This window comes from Sorex fumeus, unplaced genomic scaffold (assembly GCF_029834395.1).
Source record: "Sorex fumeus unplaced genomic scaffold, SorFum_2.1 ptg000063l, whole genome shotgun sequence".
NCBI lineage: Eukaryota > Metazoa > Chordata > Mammalia > Eulipotyphla > Soricidae > Sorex > Sorex fumeus.
This window is the reverse complement of record NW_026606120.1, coordinates 8,035,866-8,057,376: the sequence shown is the minus strand read 5'-3', so window position 1 is coordinate 8,057,376 and position 21,511 is coordinate 8,035,866. Positions and strand designations below refer to the sequence as shown.

Below are 21,511 nucleotides of genomic sequence, written 5' to 3'. Positions count from 1 at the left end.
GTTCTGCAGGTGTTGAGGAAGGAGTAATCCATTTTTCTAGGGAACATCCAGGGCAAACACGCTGCAGTGCAAAGGAACATGGAGCGAGAACCAAAAGGTACCCGCTAATTGGTGGGTGTAGTGAGCAAGGGTGGACAGTGCCCATGAGGGTCCATCATGCTTACTTTATATGAGGCCCTAAGCAACAAGTTGTTTTTATTTTTTTTTTTAATTGAAGCACCATGAGATACACAGTTACAAATTTGTTCAGGATTGGTTTTATTCATACAGTGTTCCAGCAAGGGGCTACATTTCCCACCACCAGTGTCCCCAAGTTTCCCTTCAGCACCCCTACCCCTACCTGCCTCTATGCCAGGTGCTCTCTCACTCTCTCTCGCTCACTCTCACTCTCTCTTGCTCTCTATCTCGCTCTCGTGCTCTCTCTCGTGCTCTTGCGCTCTCTCTCTCTCTCTCTCTCTCTCTCTCTCTCTCTCTCTCTCTCTCTCTCTCGCTGTCTTCCTCTCTTCTTCCCTCTCTGTCTCTTTATGGACATTATGGTTTGCAGTACAGGTACTGACAGGTTATCATGTATATCCCTTTACCTATTTTCAGCACTCAGTTCTTGTACAGAGGCAACAAGTCAATTTGGTGCTCAAAATAACCCAGTATCTCAGTTCCTATACCAGACACTTGATAAAGTTTTCTTCACTGAAAGAAATCACACCTTGTCCTCCCATTTTCTTGAGTCCACTGCCATCTGGATTTTACCTTTCGTGTCATTAGACTGGCCTTGCTAGAGTAACCACGACAATAATACTCTTGACCCTTTCTCAAAATTCCTGCCCCTTCAGCTGACGATTCTGCTTCCTTCTATGTTGAACCCCCTTGCTGAGTGGAGTCTTCCTTGAAGCCTTGGCTTTTTCCTCCTGTCCCTTCAGCAGTGGTGTTCTGTGGTTGAATATGTGTAAAGAAACCTTGGGGTTTCCCAAGTAACAGTTGAGAAACAGTACAGTGTTTCTTACCCCTGCCTGCCTCCCTAAGTGGCTTTTCCAGAATTAGTATCTTTCCAGAGCAACCGTCTTATCTCATTGCTTCCTTTTCTTCTGTTCAAACTCGACCTGTCCAAGTGGAAGTTATTTTACCTACATAAGGTTTTTCTTTGGTTATCTGACTTTCAAAGGCATCATGAACTACTAGAAACTTCATCCAGGGAATGAAGGCATCAAGAGTGATTTCTTCCTCTTTTTCTTATTCCTCACATCCTTCTACTTACTGATTTCTGCCGATTTTTCTCACCTAATGTTTTCTGAATCAGTTCCCCAGATCCTTGATCTAACCATTCCTATGACAGAAACTACTTGCTATGTTCTCACTGGCTTCTCTGCATCTTTGTTTGTTCTGTGGTGGTGGTGTATGGATTGGAGCACCCCCATACATAAATTCTTCATTTACCCTCACAATGGACACCTAAGCAGGCTGCGTCCTTACCAGGTCATGTGTCATAAAAATCTCCATGATTTGGTCTCTACTGGTTCTCCAAAGCTTAATTCTTATTATTTTCCACCTAGTCCTAAAGAACTTCTATTTGAAGATTCCCTGAATACTTTTTTTTTTTTTGGGTGGGGGAGAGGTAGGGTGGATAGCTGACTGTGCTCTGGGCTTGCTCCTAACTCTGTGCTCAGGGATCACTCCTGGTGGACTCAGAGCACCATATGTCATGCTGGGAAATTAATTGAACTCAGGTAGACCATGTGCAGGCAAGTGCCCTCCTCGCTATACTGTCACTCCGGCTCCAGGTACTATCTCTTGGTCACTGACCACTGTGTATGTGGACTTCTGTCTGGGCAGTGCCATTTTTTCTTCCCTTTATATCATCTTTGTCTTCCTCCCCATTACCCTGTGTGGCTTTGGGTGGTGTTGTAGTGACCAGGGTCCTGCACATGGCAGCTGGAGTTGTGGTGCTTCCAGAGCTGGTCAGACCTGCATTGCTCTTTCGAGGACTTGGCTGTGGTAGAGCTGGAGATTGACCTTGGCTGCGGTACCCACTCACATACTCACGGGCGAGGCTTTAGGCTTTCGGTTGTTGCCATATTCATGTGCATTCGAGTTCCGGTGCATGCCATGGATTGCTGTGTGCTCACACGTGCTCATCAGTGGCCACACTTCCTGCCTCTGGTGCTAGACCATGCAGTACTCACACATGTCTGGCTGTAGAGTGGCTGGCAGCGCTGGGTCACAGGAGCAGAGCTGCCAAATTGCCCTTGGTACCTGGTGCAGCAAGGGAACTGATCTCACGACCTACACTGGCAAGGCAGGTGGTTTGATGTGAATATCTGATGCCAATCCAGAGGTGCTCAGTACCCTTTGGGGTTATACCTGCACTGATTGGCAGCTGCCAGGGCTGCACCCAACTGTACTCCGGGTCCATGTGATGCCAGAGACTGAACCAGGCTGGCCACATCTAGGGCATGTACCTCAACCCCTGTATTTTCTCTTTAGCTCCATAAAAGGCATTTTCAAAAGCTGTTTGATCCCAACATCTTAGAAGCTAGGTTCAGGGCCTGAGCGAAAGCAGAGCGGATAAGGTGTTTGCCTTTGCAAGTGGCTGACCCGGATTTGATCCCCGGCATCCCATATGCCCCCCAAGCAACACCAGGAGTAATTCCTGAATGCAGAGCTAGGGGTTCCCCTGAGCATCCCCTGACACCGCCCCACCCCACCCCACCCCACCCCTGCCAAAAATTAAAAAAAAGGAAGAATCTAGGCTCTGAGTCACAGAGCTATTCCACTGAGTTCTCCTTTGCATTTATATTTTGGTTTGGGCCACACCTGATGGTGCTCAGAGTTTATTCCTGGCTCTGCACCCAGGGATTACTTCTGGCAGTGCTTGGGGGGGGGGGGGGGCATATGGGATGCTGGATATTGAATCCAGGTTGACCTAGTACCTTACCTGCTATACTATAGTTTTGCTCTTTCTATCTTCTAACACTCAATTCAGGCATCATCTTCTCCCCAGAACTCTCTTAAACCCTAGCCCTTGTCTAGATCATTAGGTCACTCCTGGAAGAATGCTAGTAAAATGTTATATGTCTCAGGCACCTCAAATAATGCCTGATGTAGAAAAGGACAGGAAAAGTTTGTTACATGAGTTCTTGTAATAAATTTCTTGTAATTATTATAAATTAGTTGGATCTGGACCCAAAGTATTGAACACTGGCTTTGTCATTTCACTCTCTGTATTTTTTTTTCTGTGTATCCCAGTTTCTTTCCTCATAAAATGAGGATCATGGTATCACAAGATTATTGTGAAGCTTAAATTTGCTACTGCAAGTAAAGCACTTAGAATAGAGCTTGACACTTAATCATCAGTGAGAAAAGACCTACTATGGCTTTGTTGCCTTTAGCTTGTTTACATTTAAGTATCTTGGCCCCACTAGCCAGTCAGTGAAAGAACAAACCAACTGAAAGAACAACAAACCCTATTTCAGGATTTTAAAATTCAGGTAAATCTTTAGCTTTTATTTTATTTTGGTTTAGTTTTGGGGCCACACCCTGCCTAGGACTTCTCCTGCCTCTGCTCTCAGGGATCCCTCTTGGTGGGGCTTGGGGGCCCCTCTGGGATGCCAGAGATCGAACTCGGGCAAGATGATCATCCTAGCACTCTGGCCCGTACTCTCAGCTTACAAGAATGTTTTGATGAGTTGACACTCTTTTTTTTCTCTCTAGTAGCTCCAACATTTGGCGTTTGTCAGAAATTACAAATGGGTATTTTATGAGTGATGATTAGCATTTCTTTTTTTCTTCTTCTTGGGTCATACCCAGCATTTCATTTTCATCATTTGTTTTTGTTTGGGGGCCACATCTCACAGTGCTCAAGGCTTACTCCTGGCTCTGTGCTCAGGGATCACTCCTGGAGCCTGGTGATACTTGAGGGTCCCTATGTTAGTGTCAGGGTTGGCTATGTGCAAGGCAAGCATATCTCTCTGGGTCTGGAGTGACGCTTTTAATTAGAAATAGGAATAGGATGAGGGTGGGGAACTATGATGTTTAGGCTTGTTATATGTACTGACTGTTATGGCCAACATAATCTCACTGTTTTTGGTCAAAATACCTTCTTTCACCAGATAATGATGCCAGTTTTTGTTTTTTTCAAAAATAGAGAAGTGAGACCATTAAGTGAAGCTCTTTGAAGGTTCTAAACCAATTTTTGGACTGATAAAGTAGAATGTGACAATGTGTGGTGAGATATCAGAGATACCTCATATCTCATATTAGAACATACTTGAATATGTTCTAATATATTCCTCATAGCTTACTTCATTCTCAGTTTTGTTCCTTTGTTTTTCATTGCTGGGGATTGGACCCAGGCCTCCTGCATGGAAGTCATGATTGACCACTGGGTCACATCTCCGGCCCCCGGTTTTTTGTTTGTTTTGCCTTCTGGCTGCTTGGCTGTGAGTTGTCTGTGTGGCCTCTCTGCCTCCTGAGCACTGCTTGGGAAGGCCTCCCCCCACCCACACACACGCAACCTACCCACCCAAAATTTCCTTTTTTTCAAATAAAAACCTGTATGGTGAGTGCATATCTTACCTACCTAAGGCCCTGGTTTTGATCCTCAGCGCAAAACAAAGCAATGGAACCATGACCTGGTTTATTTGCATTGTGCCAGGCATTGAACCCTGGGCATCGCGAAAGCTCAGCTACGTCACTGGCCATTGGGTACTTGCGTTCATGGCTTCTAAATAGAGAATTTGAAGTTTGAGTCATGCTATCTCATCCACACATCTAGTCTTCAGTGATGTCATTATCGCACAGCAAGTCCTTCTCATCACTGCTGCCTACTCTCTGCCAGGGACTTGGCTAAAATGGATGTTTACAGATAGAGTTTGTACCGAAAATATCACTCTCCCAGGGGAAAGGGCCTAGGGACGGGTTCAGGAACTTGACTGTGGCAGTACACGAACTGGGAGCTGGCTGTGGGCACAGACCGTCTAGGATCCTGGCAGAAGAAACTGGATTTGCAAAGGTGGTGCTGAGTTCAGTTTGCTTGAAGTACTATTGTTCTCAAAAGAATATTGCAATTTTTGCAAAAGTTCTATAACTTTCTCTCAATCTTGAGAAAGTGAGATTAGTTTTGTCACTTGATCCCCTACTTTTAGCTCCTTATTTAATTTTTCTATTAGTGATTTTTTTTTGGGGGGAGGTGATTGGTTAAAGGGCAGTCTTTTCTGTTCAAGCAGGGATGATTAAAAATGCCAGCACTTCCAAAAGTCCTGAAGCTCATAGGACTTAAAAATTAATAGTGGGGGCCAGAGGGATAGCACAGCGGGGAGGGCGCTTGCTTTGCACGTGGCTGACCTGGGTTCAATCCCTGGCATCCCATATGGTCCCTTGAGCACCACCTGGAATTATTCTTGGGTGCAGAGCCAGGAGTCATCACTAGGTGTGACTCAAAATTTTTGTTTTTAAAAAGTTACAGTTCCTGGATCAGGAATGTGGCTCTGTGCTTGCTCATTTGCCTGAGTACCCGATGCTCTGGGTCTAATCCCAGCTCCACAAAAAACAAAGCACGTGTCAAGAACCCTGGCCCTTTTTCTTAAAAGCATCCTTCCTTTCTCTTTCTCTTCATTGTTTCCATGACCCAGGGCTACACACATCCTTGGCTGTGATGGCTCACACATTTTGTTTACTGTGGCACTGGCTAGGGTCACATCAGCTTTCAGTACTTGCATAAAGCTGCGGTGCTTGTGAAAGGTTTCACTCCCTTAATTGTGCTGGCCTGGGCCAGGGGCACACTTGGTTTTGTTTTGGGATCACACCAGGCTGTGCCGAGGGTTCACTTCTGGCTCTGTGCTCGAGGATCACTCCTGGCGGAGCTTCTGCAGTTCTGGGAATCCAATTGGGTAGGCTGTGTGCAGGGTAAGCACCTTCCTTGCTGTGCTGCCTCTCCGGCACAGGCTCGCACTTTCTAACTGTGGGGCCACACCACTTAAGTGGGGTTCACCTGTGTGGTAAGGCGCACACACACCTGGCTGTGTCTTGGAGCCCCGGGGATCACAGGCAGCAGAGCCGCTGGGCTGAACTCGCCGTGCAGTGAACACGTGACCTTGTGCTCTCAACCAGCTTCTGCACCTGTTCGTGCTCCACAGGCCCCATGCTTGTTCTCAGTCCCCTGTAGGTTTCCATGGCATTCATTGACCATGGCATTCATTATGGGCCACACCAGGAGGTGTTTAGGGGCTACTCCAGGCTTAGTGCTTAGGAGTTACTCTTTTTGGTTTTTTTGTTTCTTTTTTGGGGGGGGTGCATACCTGGGGATTCCCAAGGGTTACTCCTGGCTCTGCACTCAGGAATTATGCCTGGCAGTGGTTGGGGGACTTTGTGGGATGCTAGAGATCGAATCCGTGTCGGCCTATTGCTCTGGCCCCGGGAGTCACTCTTAGTGGTGCTCAGTGGACCCTGTGGTCCCAATGACTAAGTCCAGGCTACCTCCAGTCAGTCAGAGCTTACTCTGCAGCCTTTTGATCCGTCTCCTCGATCCAGGTGTCATATTTTCGGTAAATTTAATTTTTAATTTAATTTGCTGTAGATTTCTTTTGGTTAAGTGAAAAACTATTTTAACACTTTTTTTTTTCTTTTTGAGTCATACCTGGCGATGCACAGGGGTTACTCCTGGCTCTGCACTCAGGAATTATCCCTGGTGGTGCTCAGGGGACCATATGGGATGCTGGGAATCGAACCAGGTCAGCCGCATGCAAGGCAGACGCCTTACCCGCTGTGCTATTGCTCCAGCCCCAACACTTTTTAAAGCTATTTTATGATTGCATCCTGTAACATTGAACCAAGATTATTCTGTTCATACAGTGTTGCTACTGTTGCTGCGCCATGCCCTCCACCAGAGTGCCTGGACCCCTTCACCCCATTGTCCCCAGATCCTTCTTCCACCCTGCTGTGCCCTTAGGTCACAGGGAGGGGTGTCAGGTGTCTTACCTGGCAGTGTTCCCTCTGCAAAGTGCCCTCTCTCTTGCACCGTCTCTCTCTCTCTCTCTCTCTCTCTCTCTCTCTCTCTCTCTCTCTCTCTCTCTCTCTTTCTCTCTCTCTCTCTCTCTGTCTCTCCCTCTCTCCCTTAGATTTCATGCTGCTGGATCTCAGCGGCCCTCAGCTTTTAAAATTTTGTTGTTGTGTTTGCAGTTATTTTTACCTGCCTCTTGCATGGCATCTGAATCATGATACTGACTCATATTTTTAAAGTTTTCTTTTAGGCTCCTCAATTTGTTTATTTCTTCAAGCAATAGATGCTTGTCTACACTGCCTTCTCAAGGCATTGTCCTGCGGTGATGGTGTGTATGTATAGCTTTGCATGACAACCGTCTAATCCTACTGAACGGATAATCTGTGTAGAGAGAGACAATTAAGACAATGATGTAAAGTACTACAGTGAGAAGGTTAGGGACTGGGATGTAGAGGTAGAGTGCTTTTTCTCTATGCCTGAGGCTCTGTGTTCAAATTAAATAAAACAGAAATGACTCTGAATTGTTAGGCATGGATGACTGCTGACATTTCCTGTAGGGTGGCTCTGGAGAGCCTTACTGAGAAAATAACTCTTTAGAAATGGACTTAGAAAAGCCCCTGAGGGTCCAGCCACCATGGGGGTGGGGGGGAAGTGACCCCAGGCAGAGAGTAGTGAGGGCCCACAGACCCAGGGCCAGCACAAAGACAAGGTCATGACTTGTCAAGGATGCTTTCAGTTTTTCCTTTTTGGGCCGCCCCTGGTGATACTCGGGGCTTACTTCTGGCTCTGCACTCAGGAATCACTCCTGGAGGGGCTTAGGGGATCGATCATATGGGGTGCTGGGGATCAATCCTGGTTGGCCAAGTGCAAGACAAATACCCAACCTTCAGTACTATTGCTCTGGCTCTCAAGAGTACTTTATAAGAGCATTTTCACTGATGATCTTCTCTCTTATTATAGACTTACCCCTGCTGTCTTATTTTGTGTTTTCTATGCCTATTTTCTAGTTTCTCTTCCATCTTTTCTCTTTCCTGTTATCTAGAGATAAATAAAAATTGCATGCCAGTTTATAATTGAGGCATTTTATTTTTATTCTTCTAATGGTTACTCGTTACTCTTTGGATTTGTGTATTTGTTGGGGGTTTTGGTTTTTGGTGTGCCGTGTTTAAATTTATTGGTGAGTTGTTTCTGTCTCCAGAATAGGTCCTATGTCTTGGGTTTTTATGGTCCAGTAGTTTTTCAGTTCAAGGAAGGCCCTGCCTGGTGGAGCTCCGTGGCCTGTTCCTGGCTTGGTGCTGGGGTGGGGGTAGGGGATGTCACCCCTAGTGGTGTCCAGGGGATCATGTGAGGGGCCCCAGCTCTGTCTCTGGCCCCAGCCCTCTATTCTTTGCTTAGTGCTCCCTTGGTCTTTCAGATAAACTTTCTTTTTTTAAATTCTTCCTTCCCTTCCCCAGCTATTGTTGTATTTGGGGATAGTGAACCTTCAAGTTCTTTACTTCCCCTTACTTGCCATTGATTATTGAGTTCCTTGGCTTACTAATTTTCTTTTTCTATTTTCTCTTCACAAAGTTCTGCCCCTTTTAAAAATTGGGTTGTTCATTTTCTGTTTTCAAGTGTTCTTTCTACCACTGAACAGCGGTAGGGCATTTGCCTTGCACACAGCCAACATGGCCGACCCGAGTTCGATTCCTCCGCCCCTCTCGGAGAGCCCGGCAAGCTACCGAGAGTATCTCGCCTGCACGGCAGAGCCTGGCAAGCCACCCATGACGTATTCGATATGCCAAACACAGTAACAACAAAGTCTCCAATGGAGACGTTACTGGGCCTGCTCGAGCAAATTGATGAACAACGGGAGGACAGGACAGGACAGGACCAAGTGTTCTTTATGAATTTTGGACAACGGTTCCACATCGAATATGTCTTTTGCAAATATTTCTTCCATTGTGTGGGTTATCTCTTCATTCTCTTAAGTCTTTACTCTTTTCCTTTGTTGAGTTAAACCCAGAGTCCAATATGTGCTCAGCTCTACCACTGAGATACATACCTCATACCTTAAACCATCATTTAAAAAAAAGTTTATATTTTCAATTCCTTTATTACTTAACGTTTTAAATTCTGTTCATCTATTAATTTTTTTTTCTTATTTGGTATTTGGGCTCACCCAGCTGTGCTCAGGATTTACTACTGGCTCTGATCTCAGGGATCACTTGTGGCAGGCTTGAAGGTCCATGTGGGGTGCTGGGGATCAAACCTGGGTCTGCTACATGCAAGGCAGGTGCCCTTCTTGCTGTACTATCACTCCAGCCCCATGATCCTATTTTTTAACTACTCTCATTCCATTATCCCATCCTACCTAACGTTTTTTAATTTATTATTTTTTCAATCTCTAGCTGGGTTCTCATTATTCCCCACCCCTAATAACCTATGTTAATTTCCTGGAGATATTTGTTATGCTTAGGAAATGTGTTCAGGTTGGACCATAAATTCTGTTTCCTCTGGTAGAGCTTGTTCTGTTCTTGGCTTCACCTCCTCTCCCCCTTCGCTTGTACTTCACATTGTTTATATTTTCTTTCCTGGAGAACATGTTCCCTTAAGAGTATTAACTCTCTTGACTGATAATATATACAGGCCCAGTCCCAGGTTCAAATTGATTGCTTGTCCTAGGGAAGTTAGCGTGTATCTGTGTGTGGGGACAGAGAAGTGGTTTTAAACCTAACAGCAGGGATTTGACCAATTCTTTTGCTTAGGCAATTACATATAAAAGTAGACTTCTTCAAGTAGGCCTTTGATCTTGGTGGAGTGTCATGGCTGGTGGTTACATTTGAAAGTAAGCAGCACTCGGTCCTGTTTCTTGGAACACTAAAGGTTGATAGTGGAAGTTGATTTGTTGAAAGTAGGTGAAGGAGTTGGAGATGTACTTTGTCTAGTTAGAGCCTGGCCATGAGAATGTTTGGAAAGAATGATGTGCCACGTAGTTTCCTGAAGCTGATCTGCCTATTTTTGTTAATTCTGAATAATTGTTGCAGGCTTCTGGGGATCAGTCTGCATGATAGAGTAGCATGAGAGGGGGTCTCAGGCCCTGCTGTGCCCCTGGAGAATTTGTGTTCGTTTGGGCAGGTCAAATGAGCTTTTCTGTATCTCATCAACAGGGTGATGAAATTGAAACAGAAGCTTTTCAAGATTCTTTTCTATTCTACAATTTTACACATCTTTGAGAAATATGGTTTTAAATCTAGATCAATTTTGGGATAATCTTGAGGTGATCTGAAGAAAATAGAATTAATTGGTTAGATTGTATCTCTTTTTTAAGTAGCTACTGGATTCCTTTTGAGGAAAATTGCTCTGATTCTCAGTCACTGTCACTGTCCTCCCGTTGTTCACCGATTTGCTCAAGCGGGCCCAATAACATTGTGAGACTTGTTACTGTGTTTGGCATAATGAATATGCCACGGGGAGCTTGCCAGGCTCTGTTGTGCTCATAAGTTTTCTTTTCTTGGGGGTTGGGTGCGGGGCTGGAGGAACTTCCTCCTGGTGATTAGGGGGCCCTGGGCATCACTCCCTGCAACACTGAGCTGGTCGGTTCCCTCTCAAGTCTCAGGGCTATCAGGGTCACCCCACAGTACTGTGGAGGGAGCTGTGAGGTGTCTGGGGTCAGACTCAGTCTGTACACTCGCAAGGCTCATTCCCCGACTCCTGGGCTAGTTCCAGGCCCGTGTTCAGGGTTTGGTTTTGGGTTTTTGATTTTTTGGTCCACAGCTGGCGATGCTTAGGGGTTATTCCTGACTCTGAAGTCAGGAATCACTCCTGGTGGGCTTGGAGGACCATATGGGTGCCCGGGATCAAACTTGGTCAGCTGATGCAAGGCAAACACCCTCCCCGCTGTGCCATTGCTCTAGCCCCTTCCCTGTAATAGATTGAAGCTGTGTTTTCCTGAAAGCACCACCAGATTTGATACTTTTGGTTCTTATTTGTTAGCTCACTGAATACAAGGTAGCACCTTGGCATTAAATTTCTGATTTCCTGATGAGGCTGACTCTCCTCCCAGGTGTTTAGTGTTCCTTTTGTATGGACTCTCTATGCATCTAGTAAGTTCTGCAGATTAAAAAATTTCAGTAAAGAAGTTAAAGAAGAGAAATAAAAATTTTAAATCTTAAAAATTTTAAAAAGAAAAACTTAAAAAGTTAGAAACACAAAGTATAGCAGTTTTAAATTCAAAGAATATAAATAGCAATCATAAATGGTCAAGGTAGGAGAATTGTCAAAGTTTTTTTTCAAGTATAATTCTGAGTCTTTTTCACTTCACCTTTAATATTAAATGGTGCTGTTTGTTGCAATTTGTGGGGGAAAGGGGAAAGGGACTTTTTAAATTTATTTTTTTTTTAGTGAAACACCATGAGGTACAGTTGCAGACTTACAAATTTTTGTGCTTGGGTTTCAGTTATACAATGATCAAATACCCATCCCTCCACCAGTGCCCATTTTCCATCACCATGGGTCCCAGTATCCCTCCCACCCACCCCCATCCCCCCACCCCACCCTACCTCTGTGGCAGGGCATTGGGAAAGGGATTTTTAAGATTAAAATGTATATAAATATGAGATGACACAGTTAAGAAATTTCAAGGTGAAGGAGATAGACTAGTCGAGAGCTCAGGAGGACATGCAAAGACTTATGTAGGAGCTTAATGTCTCCCCCCTCCCCCCCAGCACCACCAGGTGTAGCCCTAGAGTCTCCCAGCACTGAAGGGACTGGGCATCTCTACATCCTCAGCCCCAGGGTCAGATTGCCCAGACTGGCTGGGTATCACCAGAATGGCCCCTGGGACCTGAGCACTGCTTAGGAGCAGCTCTCCCCAAAAAAGTTAAAATATCTAACACAAATCAAGTGGCTGAACTAGAAATCTGTCTATTTTTAGAGAAAGGTCATTTTTTTGTTGTTTTGGTTTGGATTTGGTTTTTTGTTTTTTGGACCACACCTGGTGGTGCTCAGGGGTGATTCCTGGCTCTGCACCAAGGAATCACTCCTAATGGTGCTCCTGGGATCCTATGGGATTCTGGGAGTGTACATGAGTTCACTGTGTGCAAGGCAAGTTGCTGTACTATCCTCCGACCCAAAAGGTCAATTTTTAATCTGTAAACTTTATATTTATTTTGCTGAATTTTAGATTGCTTTTTGTTTTTTTTGTTTTTGCAGTTTGCTGGGACTGGAAAGATTGTTGTTCTTATGTAAATGTGTTTTTATCACTTCAGTGAGTACTGTTTGAAGCAGCTCATGCCTAGTTGCAAAATCCAGCAGGGAAAAAAAAAACAGGTATTTGTTTGAGAGAAACTTGGTGGGAAGATTCTAATGGTAGCCACAATTTGTTTTAAGTACCAGCTAGCAAACATGTATGAGAATTCAAAGAGGAAGTAAGAAATTCGTGAGGCAGGACTGGTACACATATGAGAAATAAAGTGAAAAGAAAAGATGGCACAACAGACAAAATTTAAAACCAGACGTGTGTTTCCCTCTAGTCTGGTAAGCATCGTATATTTGCACTTCATAAACTGTGGAATAGGAACAGATTTTCCATTCAAGATGAGTAGTTGATTTTTTGTTGTTGTTACTTTTTAGGGTGTCTAGTTTTACTCTAGAAGTAGCAAATGTCATCGTTTCTCTATTTTAAAACAATGTAAATATCATGAAAAATTCTCCAAATATCATTTCACATTTCTCGTAACTAATTTTTACTTTCTTATTTCTGCACTATTTTGTATGTTGATCCATTTTATATTCACCATCCCCCTCTTTTTAATTTTGTTTTGGGGCCACACATGACAGTGTTCAGGGCCTATTTCTTTAAAAAAATTTTATTTTGATAAAGTTGTTCACAATAATTTGTTGCATTTAATATTCCAACACCAATCCCTCCACCATTACACCTACCCACCACCATATTTCAAATGTTTCCACCCTGACCCCCAAACTCTGCCCCCAAAGCAGGACCTAAATAATTTATTTTGTATTGCTTGTTATAAATAATCCACTAAAATTATCCTAATAAATTTTCTTAGAGGAAAGTGTGTAAGATTGTTGTATTTCAACCTGAAGCCTTGAGCCCTTGTATAAGAGATTACGAACATGCTGTTAAAGGTGGACCCTTGTGTGCTTATATATAATGTGTATATATATATATATACATATATATATATATATAATTTTTTCTCCATGGGGTTTATTTCTGTGTCAGCGCTGAGGGAGACTCCTCCCCGTGCTCTGGGAACCATACAGCGCCCTGCCTGCTGCACTGTCTCTCTGGCCCTGATCCCAGCCTTTTTGTTTCTTTTCTTCCATATCTCTATCAGCTTCTTTCCTTCCATACTTTCCCCTTTACGTTTGGTTATTCTTTTTCCTTACCTGTGATTATTTATTCTTTTGATTTGGTTAACTCTCTCTCCCACTTACCTGTTAACTTTTTTGGTCATCCAAGTTCATTTTTCACTAATTAATACATTTGTCTTCTTCTCTGCCATTCCTTTGGGTGTTTTGTTTGTGGCCACACCCTGCAGTGCTCAGGGGTTACTCCTGGCTCTGCACTCAGGAACTACACCTGGTTGTGCTTAGGGGACTAGATGAGATGCTGGAGGTCAAGCCTGGGTTGGCTGCAGGCAAGGCAAACACCCTACCCACAATACTATCTCTCCAGCTCCCCTTCTCTGCCACTTTTGAATTAATGCAGGTGTAGTAGAGTTCCAAATAAAAAGGCCTGAGATAGTATAGGGGTTTTGCCACCTGCCTTGCAGGCATCTGGCCCTGGCTTAATCCCTGGTACCACACAGGCTTTCTTTTCTTTTCTTTTCTTTTCTTTTCTTTTCTTTTCTTTTCTTTCCTTTTCTTTTCTTTTTAATTTTTATTAGTGAATCACCATGAGGTACAATTGTAGATTTAAAAACTTTCATCCTTGGGTTTCACTTATACAATGATCGAGTACCCATCCCTCCACCAATGCCCATTCTCCACCACCGATGATCCCAGTAACCCCCCAACCTCCCTCTCCCCCCCCCCACTTCATCCCCACACCCAGCCCCACCTCTGTGTCAGGGCATTCCATATTGTGGTTTGCAATAGAGGTATTGAGTGGCCATTGTGTTCGGTCTATAGTCTACTTTCAGCACGCATCTCCTATCCCAAGCGGGCCCTCCTAGCACCCTTTATTTGGTGTTCCCCTTTCTATCTGAGCTGCTTTTCCCCCCAGCATGTGCTGCCAGCTTCCAAGCCGTGGAACAAACCTCCTGGTACTTATCTCAACTTTTCTTGGGTATTAGTCTCCCATTCTGTTACTTTATATTCCACAGATGAGTGCAGTCTTTCTATGTCTGTCCCTCTCTTTCTGACACGTTTCACTTAGCATGATACTTTCCGTGTAGATCCACTTTATGCAAATTTCACGACTTAATCTTTTCCAACAGCTGCACAGTACTCCATTGCCACACAGGCTTGCTTTCTTGAGCCCTTCCAGAAGTGATCCTTGAGCATAGACCCAGGAGTATGCCCTGAGCACTGCCCGGCCAGCACCTTTGGCCCCTGGCCCTCTGAGTACCACTTGGGAAACCCACCAAAGCTGTTTTAAAATAAGTTTCTTTAATGAGTCAGGAACTTACAGAATGTTTAACACCAATGCATTAATTTTTTTAGTTATAGAAAGAATTAAAACTAAATGCCTTCTTTGATGCTGGGATCTTCTCCAGCATCAAATCTGTGTTCCTGTCATGTTTTCACTGTACTGACTTCTTGTATTCAATCATGTTAACATACCACATACCATGTGTTTATAATTGCTATGCTTGAAAGAGAATAAGAAGAAATGAAAGACAGGACTCTGTCCCTGTGTATGTTGCCCATGTGGAGAGATAGAAGTGTCTCAAACTGTGGCTGTTTAGACCTAATCTGAGTTTACCAGCGACTTCAGTTCTAGCATCATTTCTGAGTGAGGGCCAGGTCACTCCTGAGCACAAGAAAAGACTCATTAATGGTTCCAAGGTACTAGCTTATGTTGCTTCTCAGTTCTAATCTGGAATTGACCCCGTGAAGATTGCCCTAATTCACTGTGATCGATCTTTTCTGTCTTATCTTCAGTGTATGCATTGGTGCCATTTCCACTGTATAGTTATGTTTAAATAGCACATTCTAGGGCTGGAAAGGGCACCTGTCCTGCATGCAGCCAGTGTGTCTGTATAGGCACTGCTAAAGCAAGCATGACCACTCCTGTTGACTTTCTGGCCAGAACCAGAGAGTTCCCTGAGCATTGCCAGGGTGGCCCTGGGTGGTCACCAGCTCACCCAAGCAGCTGTGGCCTGGGGCCCTCACACTAAACTGTCAATCTTGTTGGCTAGGAGTCACTGGAGGAGCTAAGAAGCTCCCCCCAACCCCCAAAATAAATTAGCAGTTTAGATGACTGAGTAAATGGGACCAAAAAGGTTTTTTCTACCTTATATGCATATACTTTGGGGGGATTTGTTTCTGTAGCACTTTGTAAGGGGGTATCATTTCATAGATACTGTCTTTTTCTCTCATAGGCTTGCTTTCCTTTTATATGATGCTTTCAGATAAAAACTATTATCACTCTATAGGGATTGCGATCTGTGGCAGGGAATGGGAATGGGTTGGAGCCAAGTGGGTGTGTACGTGTTAAGGTTGGCACTAGGAATACTTGTGACAGGTTGTTGGTTATCTTTAGTAATGGAGTACATGAAGCCACACGTGTGGCTGTGTAGAACCAAGTGTTCATTCATGCATGCATGCACACACACTTGTAAGCAAATGGTACATGTCAGGAAAAAAAAAGACAAGAAAAACTGAGGAAATCAGAATAAGTGAGGGCACCGCCATCCATTTCCCAAATGTGAAATTCTGTGATCATTTTGATGGATGCTGTATGAGGAGGAGCGGGGTAAAAGGTGTACCAGATCCGCATTATATCTCACAGCTAAATATAAATCCACGATGATCCCAGATTAAAATGTTCGGTTCAAAATAAGAGCAACGTCAAGGCACCTGTGTGTGGAAAGAAACTCCAGCACATGTAGCTGCACGACGACCATTGGCATGTTGCCACCACGCACAACTTTCCATGCACAAGAGGGAACTCTGCTGAGTTGATCTCACATGTTTTCTCTCTTCTTTTATGTTTGAGGTTTTACTAAACACCAGGATTCGCAAAGTTGTTTCTAATCCACTTGTTTCAGGCATTCAGTGTTCCCATCCCAGTCCCATCACCAGCGTGACCTTCCCTCCACCAATGTCCACAGTTTCCCACCACCTGCTCCTGAGCAGGCACAAAGTAATTTACTTTATGGTGCTTCTCGCCCACACAGCAGAGCCTGGCAAGCCACCCGTGATGTATTCGATATGCCAAACACAGTAACAACAAAATCTCCAATGGAGACGTTACTGGGCCTGCCCGAGCTATGGTGCTTATTACAAAAAAAAAAAAGGCAAATGGAATTATCAAAAAATAGTTCAATGGGGCTGGAGCAATAGCATAGCGGGTCAGGCATTTGCCTTGCACGCGACTGACCCGGGTTCGATTTCCAGCATCCCATATGGTCCCCTAAGCACCGCCAGAAGTAATTCCTGAGTCCATGAGCCAGGAGTAGCCCCTGTTCATCTCCAGGTGTGACCCAGAAAGCAAAAAAGAAAAAGTTCAGTGAAAGAAAATTTGTGAAAGTTGTTATATCTCACTATGGTGCTATTTAAGTCATTGAGGGTTCACAAAACTGTTTGTTGCTAGATGAGCCTTCGGTATTATTTTTTTGCTCACTGAGCTCAGTGGGCCTCTAGGCAACTTTCCCACCTAATTTGCTCCGTTCTGTCCAGGCCGTCCAGGACTGTGAAATGTGGAGGTATCACTGGCCACCTGTGTGGCTTTACGATCCAGGAGCTGTGGGACTGGGAGCATTCAGCAGCTTGGGGTCTCTTCAAGATTAGCCATGGAGCTGTGAAGCTGGGCTGTTGATCTGCCAGAGGTTGTCGGTGTGGTGGGGTGCTCGGCCCCTGGCAGGGTGGGGACTCGGCCACCCCCATCCCGAGAAGACTCCAGAGGCCTCAGCCTGGGACTCTTCAGCGGCTTGGGGTCTCTTCGAGATTAGTTCAGTCTCATTGTACTTTCAGTCTTCCTCAGCCACACATGGCCAGTGAGGCCATCATTCTCAGACAGTTCGCAGTGGCAGAGGACTTGGCAGACACTGCCGTGATGGAAGTTTTGTATCAGTCTCATCTTGTGTGTATTAGAAAATCAGGGAATTAGGATAATGGGTCCATTGTTGTACAATTCATGGACTAAGGCTTTATCCAGTTTATTCTGACAAAAATAAGTTATGCTATTGTGAACGCAACTGGAAAGTAAGTGTTTTTAGCATTAGGGAAACGGCTCTTTGGTTTTTAATTAATAAAGAAATATTAAGTTTAATGGAGCATCGAATTATGGCCAAACAGTGTGCTTTGTATATTAAGAAAATCCATGTAGCAGAAAATGTTATTTGAAACTGGTTACATAGTACCTTCATAATTGCATCTACACAAACCCAATTTTCTGGCAATATAATCAAAGCAATTTTTTAACTATACATATATTTTGGATTTCACATAGAATATCTCAACTAGAAACTTTTTTTTTTGTAATCTACTGTTGAATTGCTTAAATATTTTAGCCAGTCAGTGTTTACATTCTTTTTTTTTGCTCACTGTCAGCAATAAGACTTGAGGAAATACTTGAAGAATATACATAATAGCATTCCATATTGGCTGACTGAAGTTTCCAATGAGACTGAGGTGGAGTTCTGTCCTTGTTTTACAGTGCTAAGCCCCAGCAAATCCTCCTACCCTCGAGAGTCAAACCCTTGTCAGATTGCCACATGGGATATACCTTAATGAAGTTTGAAAGTTAAATAAATTGTATGCTCACTTTTTTAATGAAAAAAGTACTAAGTGCTGAGTACACAATGCCCCAGAGATAGCATGCTTTTCTTCCTCATCTTCTTGTTTTTATACACAAACCTTTATTGGTTTCATTTTGTTTAGTTTGTTTTGGGGCCACACAGGATGGTACTCAGGGTTTACTTCCGGCTCTGCACTCAGTGATCACTCTTGGTGGTGCTGAGACTATATGGGGTGCCAGGGATCAAACTCGGGTAGGTCATGTGCACGGTAACCCTACCGACTATACCCATTGCTGTGGTCCCTATGCTTAATTCTTTTCTGTCCTTATTTTGTTTTACAAATATCTGGCTTGATCCCTCTCTTGTTTGCTTTTTTAAAATACATATTTTATTCATTTTTAAGCTTCTTTAAAAAAATTTTAATTTTATGTTAGGCACCCCGTTGTTCATCGCTTTGCTCGAACAGGCCCAGTAACGACTCCATTGTGAGACTTGTTGTTACTGTGTTTGTCATATTGAATATGTCACAGGTAGCTTGCCAGGCTTTGCTGTGCGGGCGAGATACTCTCGGTAGTTTGCCGGGCTCTCCGAAAGGGGCAGAGGAATTGAACCCGGCTCAGCGGGGCTGGCTGTTCGCAAGGCAAACGCCCTACCGCTGTGCTATCGCTCCACCCCATGTTAGGCACCATGATTTATAAAACCATTAATGGTATGGTTTTATGAATAAAACATCGCGGCCGTGGGACATCTTATTATGACATTTTATTATCTCATTCCTACTTTGGACAAACTGGCAGGCTACCAGATGTAACCTGCCCACACGGCAGAGTCTGGCAAACTCTCCGTGGCATACCCAATATGCCAAACACCAGTAACAATGGTGGGTCTCATTCTCCTAACTCTGAAAGAGCCTTGAATATGGCACTTTTTTAAAAATCTCAGGGCTAGGATGAAGGAGACGTTACTGGGGCGTGCTCGAGGCAATCGACGAATTAGTGACACATCCTCCATCAAACCGACTGCTTCCCTCCACTATGTAGATCTGTTGGGTTTTTTTCTTCCCTTTGGGGTTTGGGAGTGTCATACCTGTCAGTCCTTAGGACTTACTTCTGCCTTTGTGGTCTGTTTAGTGGTCATTCCTAGTGGTGTTTGGAGGACAATGTAAAGAGCCGGGACTTGAATCCAGGTTGGCCTCGTGCAAGGAAGGTGTGTTCCTTGCTGTGCTAGATCTCCTTCCTCTCTATGTCTATTCTTTTTTTTTTTTTTTGGCTTTTTTGGTCACACCTGGCAATGCACAGGAGTTACTCCTGGCTCTGCACTCAGGAATTACCCCTGGCGGTGCTCAGGGGACCATATGGGATGCTGGTAATCCAACCCGGGTTGGCCACATGCAAGGCAAATGCCCTACCTGCTGTGCTATTGCTCCAGCCCCATCTATGTCTACTCTTGACTGAAATTATGCTTTCTGACAGAGCTGGTATTTGAAAATTACTTATTGGCCTCTGGCCAGGTGAAAACAATATTTACAACCATATTATTTGAAAATCATCATTGTTAACAAAATTTTAAGCTTTCATAGATCACTGAGGCGGAAATATTTAATTGAAATTAATTTGACCTCAATTTTTTTCAGCACAGTATTCTCCAAAACTGAAGCTTGTAGAATTCACAAATTGAGATCTGGGTATCATTTTCACCGTGACCTTCAGTAATGTGTAAGTAGTTTCTCATTGTGATTTGTTCCTAGTAGCTGTTTTGTATATGAAATATAAAAATATTTTGGGACATAGTGGGGCAGGGGTCCACACCCAGTGATGCTCAGGGGTTACTCCTGCCTCTGCATTCAGTAATCACTCCTGGTGGCGCTTTGGGAATGCCAGGGATCTAATGCTAGTTGGCTGCATGCAAGGCAAACACCCTACCTGTTGTACTATCGCTCCAGCCCCATAAATATGATGAAATGTAAATTTACCAGATATCTTTATGAATCTGTTGTCTACAAACCATTTACTGATTATGGATAATATGTGACAATTTTGAAAGAGGTCTTAAGATGTGCCCTGGGTCAGTGTTAATTCAGTAGCATTCATTACAGGTAATATCCTCATCAGAATACAGTTGTCCAGTTCAGAGAGGTAGGGCACTTGCCTTGCACATGACTGATCAGGCTTTAACACCCCTCCCCCATCCCATAGTGTCCCCGGAGCACAGCCAGGAGTGATTTCTGAGTGCCGAGCCAGGGTAAGCCCTGAGCACCACTGGTGTGACTCCCATACAAAATTAAAACACACACACAAACACACACACACAGATGTTCTCATCTGATGAAATACATTCTGTGACCCTCCTAGTGGGTACCTGAACCCCAGAATAGTAGTCCTTGAAATATATGGACTTATTTTTCCCTAGACATACAGGCTTACGATAAAGTTTAATTTATAAACTAGTTCTGGTAAGAGAGAGAAATAGCAAATAAGAAGACTGGAGCAATAGAGGTGAGGGTGCTTGCCTTGCCTGCAGCCAGCTCTGGTTTTATCTCCAGCACTGCATTGGTCCCCTGAGCATGTCAGAAATGACCCCTGAGAGCAGAGCCAGGAGTAAAGCATGAGCACAGCTGGTTGTGGCCGCAAAACAAAAAGTAGAATAATTATGACAGTGTCACTGTCACTGTCACTGTCCTCCCGTTGTTCATCGATTTGCTCGAGCGGGCCCAGTAACATTGTGAGACTTGTTACTGTGTTTGACATATCGAATATGTCACGGGTAGCTTGCCAGGCCTTGCTGTGCGGGCGAGATACTCTTGGTAGCTTGCTGGGCTCTCTGAGAGGGGCGAAAGAATTGAACTGTAATAAAAGTGATGGTGTGGGTTTTTTTGTTTTGTTTGGTCTCAGAATGTCTTATTGTATGTAATATTGTTGGATTAGGACTGGTGGTCAAGTGTAAGGAAACCACTGGGTTAAGAGTTTAGAGTTCTTGGGTTCAGACAGATAGCACAGTGGGTAGGGCAATTGCCTTGCACATAGCTGACCTGGGTTAGATCCCCGGCACCACATATAATTTCCCCAAGTGTGGAGTGATCCCTGAGTGCAGAGCCAGTAGTAAGCCCTGAGCATTGCTGGGTGTGGCTCAGAAAAGAAAAAGCGGGGGGAGGGTGGGGAATAGAGTTCTTACGTAGTCTCTGACTATCAGGGCATCCTTAAATAAACCATCTTCTGCACTCCAGCCTTTTTGGACTTAAATGAGGCATTAGACTATGACTAATAAGATCTGGGGTTGTTAATCTAATAGAGCTGTCGACTTACTGAGTTTTTATTTTTTGCTAGATTTTGCTTGAAAACTGATATTAAGAGGTGAGATGGTTTCCAAGGTAGGCTAAGGGACACGTAGGCTCACTTGCTCAACAAATTTTACCCACATAGTTTGGGTTCATAAGACTTACTTTTCAGCATCAAATTTGTGGTCTGGAGAGATGATAGCACAGCTGCTAGGGCATTTGCCTCGCACGCGCTTGGGTGCAGAGTCAGGAGTAACCCCTGAGCATTGCCATTTGTGGCTCAACCTCCCACCGACCCCCCCCCAAAAAAAAAAAAAACCAGGGCAAGTT

The 21,511-nt window shown here is 44.2% G+C and overlaps 1 protein-coding gene across 7 annotated transcripts in view; it reads left to right on the top strand.

The window, feature by feature from the left end:
* DENND4A (DENN domain containing 4A) overlaps positions 1 to 21,511 on the top strand; it is a 147,827-nt gene that overhangs the window by 8,393 nt on the left and 117,923 nt on the right. For 6 of the 7 annotated variants that reach the window (XM_056126737.1, XM_056126736.1, XM_056126735.1 and 3 more), the window contains exon 2: positions 19,541 to 19,622. The gene's annotated coding sequence lies outside the window, so the exon portion shown is untranslated. The remainder of the gene's footprint in view (positions 1 to 19,540; positions 19,623 to 21,511) is intronic. The other variant, XM_056126732.1, reaches the window with a different exon arrangement.